The 6,490-nt window shown below is 45.5% G+C and overlaps 1 long non-coding RNA gene across 1 annotated transcript; it reads right to left on the minus strand.

Moving 5' to 3' along the window:
• Nucleotides 1–208: 208 nt before the first annotated feature.
• Nucleotides 209–3,525, minus strand: LOC119307853. The gene is made up of 2 exons (XR_005149600.1): nt 1,144–3,525; nt 209–659 (listed from the first exon to the last, which is right to left on the minus strand). It is a non-coding gene; the product is annotated as an uncharacterized LOC119307853 (long non-coding RNA).
• Nucleotides 3,526–6,490: the final 2,965 nt, after the last annotated feature.

Raw genomic sequence — 6,490 nt, forward strand, 5'->3', positions numbered from 1 at the left:
ATTTGTACGGCCTCCGCACCATTGCGTTTGTGTACTCCGGCGCAAGGAACAAATCGTGCCATATTTGATACATACGCATGCATCCTAGTTGACATTTGTTCTGTGGAATGTCGATGCCATTTATTGATTCCAAAAAAGATAGCAAGATGGCACATGGATTCAAGATGTACTTAAACCAAAACAATCCATGTTTTCTAGAGAAATTGCAGAGGAGCACAACAAAGGTTACATGTTTTCTGTAGTTGAGAGAAACAAGTTCAGATTATCAACAGTACACCCACCACGCCAAGTTCTTAACTGAACATATGCATTTGTTTCAGAGATGGTGTTACATCCTGTGATATAAATGAAAATTACAGCAAAACAAAAAACCTGCAAGAGAAGCATTTCGCCAAACCAAAAGATAATTGAACCATTGGATCTTGAGCTGATGTACTGCATGCACTTCTTTGTTTGTACGGGATGCACCTTTCTTTTTGTGGTTGATATACTGAAGATCCTTCAATTCAGTTATCAACACACTGTAGCAGGCATGCTTGCCACCTATCTTTTGGATGCACTCCCTTGTCATTTTCTATTGCTAATTAGAGCACTTCAGGAGCACTAACTCATGTGCGAATGTGTAGCTGGCTTCAGACTAGACAGTACTCTGGCAATACCTGTGCAATTGAGCAACAAGTTCAGAACAGGAGAAGCAACCAGGAATCATCCGCACGAAGAGTACTGAATAAAAATAAGAATTGCGCTGATCTAAAATTAGTTTTAAACTGAGGGTGTCACTTTGATGTGTGATCATTTCTTGTGAGCATTCAATTAAACATGCTTGGTGTCACTTGATGCAAGAAGGTGGTGTCAATCAAACAATAGCTTTATTTGGCAACAAAGAAACATCAAGAAGGATATTTCATTTCTTGTAAGCAAATCAACAAAAACCTTATTTCACAACAAGTAGAGATGAAGTAGCATCACCAGTACATATAGGAGACTCATAGGCGAACTCGTAATATACAAGCAAAGTAGGACACTAGCTTTGTTTCCACACTTGTAAAAGCATCACCAATGCAACCAACAGCAGTACAGAATCAGTCATTACACGAGTTCGATAATGCCACAACATGAAAAGAGGAACGGGGAAGGCCAGACCTTGTCGTTGTGTCATTGAACGGCCTCGGCTATCGGGCGTGAACGGACTGTGGCGCCGGCGGCGAACACCACATTGGAAGAATGCTCATGGGTGCGCCTGCCTCTACTCATGAGCGCCTGCATCAATGTGGGTTCAACATTCTAAACTACTGCAACACTAGCCACCCGCGTCAGAATAACCTTTTGGTGCAAAATTATTGTACAATAAAAACACTCGGTTTTATTTTGCACACACACACATAGTACTGTCATATGTGTTTTTCACAAGCTGATGATAGTTCACATACAAAACTGGCACACCTAGTTTGTGTTTCAGGAAATAAAATAGATGTCCTCAAGGTGAGTTTATGAGGGAGGGTCCAGAGCCTCAGTATGATCCGGACCACGGCTGGAGCTGCGAATGGTAGTGAAGCTCCACATCCTCCATCATCGGTGAGCTCCGACCATTGATCACACGACGGAGGAAGCCATGTACTGATGAGAATTCACATATTGAACTGGCACAGCTAGTTTGTGTTTCAGGAAATAAAATAGATGATAATGCACAGACATTCCGTCCACTCCCCTCTAGTTACAGTTTTTCATGATCTCAACATTCAGAGTATCTTGTAGCATTTCCCTTGTAACGTTTTTTATCTTGATGATGGCAGGTTTGAGAGGGAGCGCACCTGCCCACTATGCAGGGCACTGGTGAAGCCAGCAGACCTCCGGTCATTCGGTGACGGTTCGACAAGCCTCTTTTTCAGCTTTTCTAGGCCGCAAACAGCAAGCAGGGAACCTCGCTTGCTTTGCACTGTGCAGATAAGAAAGCAGATGTTATAGGTGTGAGTGTGTGTGTGTGTGTATGTGTTGTGTTTATCCATGTTTCGCGAGCAGAGCGGCCCGATGAGGTGCTGAACGAATCCCAACGCCCCCTTCCCAGCTGAAGGTGGAGAGTGCATGAGTGCGTTTGTTCCCGATTGTGCATATTATCCCCTATATAGGCTATAAGAAATCTGACCCTACTACGATTTACATAAATAGAAATGAGTATATATAGACTATTGTTATATACAGACTCTTGAGATTGTGACGGGTTGACAGTTACGGCAGATTGGTGAACTCTCTGAACCCTGGCTGAGTTGAAGAGTTTGGATCAGTTCCAGAAGGTAAGGTGTACTGGGAACTACTCTAGCTCTGCTCCGGGTGTGCTGTGTTTTTTTCTGGCAGTGTAAATATGGCAGTAGCGGAAGCATGAAGTACCTGAGCCGCCGAGAAATAATCTCTAGTCCCTTCATAGTTTATGTGAAGGCAGGTATGTGAATCACTGACAATTCGACCAACATATTCGTAGGCTTGTCATTTCAATTTTCAGCAAAATGTGCAGATATTTTCCCCATCATGTGAAGCAATTGTCCAGTCCGAATGCTACCAACTCCGACTTTGGGTTGTAAATACCTCATACCTGCACTTTGCTTCGAAATTCCTCTGCTTCAAATAAACCAAGAGAAGCGTGGCCGAGGCAGCACAAGCATCATCATTGTCACTTCTCCTGAAGCAAGCAACCAACTCCGACTTTGCCATTGACAACCATCAACAACGTCCTCACCGCAATACTTTTTTTATGAACTGGCAATTGAACTGCCTGAATATATTAAGCTGGAGAAAAAAAACACAAGTCACATTACAAAGGCTGGGACAAGGGTATCCTGCACCCAAAGAGAAGAAGAAGAAGAAGAAGAGGGGAGTGCTTAGCATTTGAGAGCCAATGGGAATGCCTGGCCACCCCTCCCTTGAGCTAGCTGTATCCTGGCCGCGACCACCACCTGGATCCAGGACGAGGTGACCACCCGGAGCTGCTCAGGCTACCCGGCGGTGGGGATCCAGTGGGGGCCTGTTCTGTGGCCAGCATGGCGGCTTGTTGGCCTGGGCGGCCTACGCGCTCGATGGTGGAATACGGTAGGCGGAGCGCGGTGGAGGGAGTGAAGGGAGCGGCCGGACAAGGAGAAGGATCGCGGACGGACAGGAGAAGGGTCACGGATGGAGGGAGGCGGGTGGATGGACACGACCAGCATCCGGTGGAGGGAGTTGCCGGTGCTGGGAGGAACGGCGAGGGGTGTCGCTGTGCAGTGGGGGGTGCGGCGCGTCATCGGAGTAGGCGTCGCGCGTTGCCGGGAGGTGGGGAGGCATATCGCTGGGACTTGGGGGAGGCGCGTGGCCAGGAGGTGGGGGAGGCACGGCACATGGACGGGAGGTGGAAGGGGCGGCGCGTCGGCGGGAGCTAGAAGGGGCGTCGCGTCGGCGGGAGCTAGAAGGGGCGCCGCGCGGCGATGGGGCAGGGTGTGGCAGGGCGGCGAGGTAAGGGGTGGCGGCGCGCTGGAGGATTTGGGATCGGGAGGGAGGTGGGTGGGTTCGGGAATGGTCGGTCGTGTGTACTGGTTCGGGCCGGTGGGCTAGATTAGGGACATCGAGTCGCGCGTCGCTCCTATAGGGGGCGAGGGGTAACAGAATAATATTCTGTTACCGGTAACAGAATAGTCCAGCCCTATATATATATATATATTCGAATGAAGAACAACACTGAAAAGAGTGAAGACAATGCAAAGTTGAAGAATTTAAAAAACTGAGGAATTTCAAAAACGAAGAAAAACTCAAATTGAAGATTTTCAACTTTGGTTGGTGGTGTAACCCACCGTATAAGAAAGCTGATTTCAGACACCGCGTACAATTGTCGTAGGGCTCTGAGAATCAATTTCTTCATTAATTTCTTCACACTTAGAGGGTTAGTCTTCATTGATTGAAGAAAAACGTTACTTCGTGTGTTGCGCATCTAAGTCATCAAGTCAGCATAAGTGTTAGGAGGTGTGTCCATTTCAGAGAACATTCGAAGATTTTAGGATATTTAGCTCACATCGCAACTTGCTAAATCTCTTCTCATCCAAGGGCTTTGTGAAGATATCGGCCAATTGATCTTCAGTGCTGACGTGGTCGATGGAGATGTCGCCCTTCAACACATGATCACGAAGAAAATGATGACAAATTTGGATGTGCTTGGTCTTCGAGTGATGAACTGGGTTATGAGCAATCTTGATGGCACTCATTGTCACAGTAGAGAGGCACATTCTTCACGTTGACGCCATAGTCCTTGAGTGTTTGCTTCATCCATAGTAGTTGAGCACAGCACGATCCAGCAGCAATGTACTCAGCTTCTGCAGTGGAGAGAGATTCGCAGTTCTGTTTCTTCGAGGACCAACAGACCAAAGATCGTCCGAGGAAATGACATGTACCAGATGTTGACTTGCGGTCCACGCGATCGCCAGCATAGTCAGAGTCTGAATATCCTATGAGATCAAAAGTTGAGCCCTTGGGATACCATAATCCAAGTGTTGGTGTGTGAGCTAAGTATCGAAGAATATGCTTCACAGCCTTATGGTGTGATTCCTTCGGTGTAGCTTGAAATCGGGCACACATGCAAACACTAAGCATAATATCCGGCCTAGATGCACATAGGTACAATAAAGAGCCAATCATGGAGCGGTATACCTTTTGATCGAAGTCTTTACCATTTTCATCAGTGCATAGATGGCCATTTGTGGGCATTGGAATTTTGACCCCTTTGCAATCTCGCATGCCGAATTTCCTCAATACATCCTTGAGGTATTTCTCCTGAGATATGAATATTCCATTGCACTGTTGATGAATTTGAAGACCTAAAAAGAATTTCAACTCTCCCATCATAGAAATTTGATATTATTCACTCATCATATAGGCAAATTCATCACTATATCGTTGGTCAGTACAGCCGAAAATGATATCATCAACATATATTTGGCACACAAACAATTCACCATCATAAGACTTAGTGAAAAGAGTTGGGTCGAGTGAACCGGGTTTGAAGCCTTTCTTCATGAAGAATTCCTTCAAGGTATCATACCACGCCCGAGGGGCTTGCTTGAGGCCATACAGGGCCTTGTTGAGCTTGAAGACTTTGTCGGGATTCTTTGGATCTTCAAAACCTGGGGGTTGAGCAACATATACTTCTTCCTCAAGCTTACCATTGAGGAATGCACTTCTCACATCCATTTGTTGTAAGATAATAACATGATGGTTAGCATAGGAAAGTAATATGCGAATAGCCTCAAGTCTAGCAATAGGTGCAAAAGTTTCATCGAAGTCAATTCCTTCAACCTGTGTGTAGCCTTGAGCTACAAGCCGTGCCTTATTCCTCACCACAAGGCCAGTTTCATCTTGCTTGTTGCGGTAGATCCACTTTGTGCCAATAATATTGTGCTCGCGAGGATCTGGACGTTTGACCAGTTCCCAGACGTTGTTGAGCTCGAACTGATGTAATTCTTCTTGCATAGCTTGAATCCACTCAGTCTCTAGAAATGCTTCATCTACCTTAGTGGGCTCTGTGATAGAGACATATGCAAAGTGCCCACAAAAGTTAGATAAATGTGAAGCTTTTGAGCGTGTGAGAGGACCTGGTGCTTCAATGTCATCGATGATCCTCTTGATTTGCACTTCATTTGCAATACGAGGATGAGCGGGTTGTCTTTGAGGAATTTGATCCACATTTTCTTCAGGAGCATTTTTCTCAGCACCATTTTCTTCAGGTGCACCAGCTCGATGTTCATCACGTTCTGGAATGAATTCTTCAGCAGATTCTTCAGTAGGAATGACATCCTCAGTGGCTTTGAACTTGATAGAATCCTCAGGTGCTGGTTCATCTATCACAGAATGTAGGTGCTCTCTTTGCGAGCCATTAGTTTCATTGAACCGCACATCCATAGTTTCAACAACCTTGTGAAGAACATTGTTGAAGACTTTGTAGGTGTGCGAGTGCTTTCCGTAACCAAGCATGAAACCCTCATGTGCTTTCGGTGCAAACTTAGAATTGTGATGAGGATCTCTAATCCAACATTTAGCACCGAAGACTTTGAAGTAACTTACATTGGGTTTCTTGTCAGTGAGGAGTTCATAGGCAGTCTTCTTGAAGAATTTATGGAGATATACTCTGTTGATGATGTGGCAAGCAGTATCAATTGCCTCACCCCAGAAATGACGAGGCGTCTTGTATTCATCAAGCATAGTGCGAGCCATCTCAACAAGAGTTCTGTTCTTGTGCTCCACGACGCCATTCTGTTGAGGAGTATAAGGAGCAGATAACTCATGAGTAATACCAAGTTCATCAAGATAGTCATCAAGACCGGAATTCTTGAACTCAGTTCCATTGTCACTCCTGATGTGCTTGATCTTCACACCAAAGTTGGTTGAAGCCCTCAAGGAAAATCGTTTGAAGACTTCTTGCACTTCATGTTTGCAAGTGACAATGTGTACCCATGTGTAACGAGAATAATCATCAACA

The sequence above is a fragment of the Triticum dicoccoides genome, chromosome 5B (genome assembly GCF_002162155.2).
Source record: "Triticum dicoccoides isolate Atlit2015 ecotype Zavitan chromosome 5B, WEW_v2.0, whole genome shotgun sequence".
In the NCBI taxonomy this organism is placed as follows: domain Eukaryota; kingdom Viridiplantae; phylum Streptophyta; class Magnoliopsida; order Poales; family Poaceae; genus Triticum; species Triticum dicoccoides.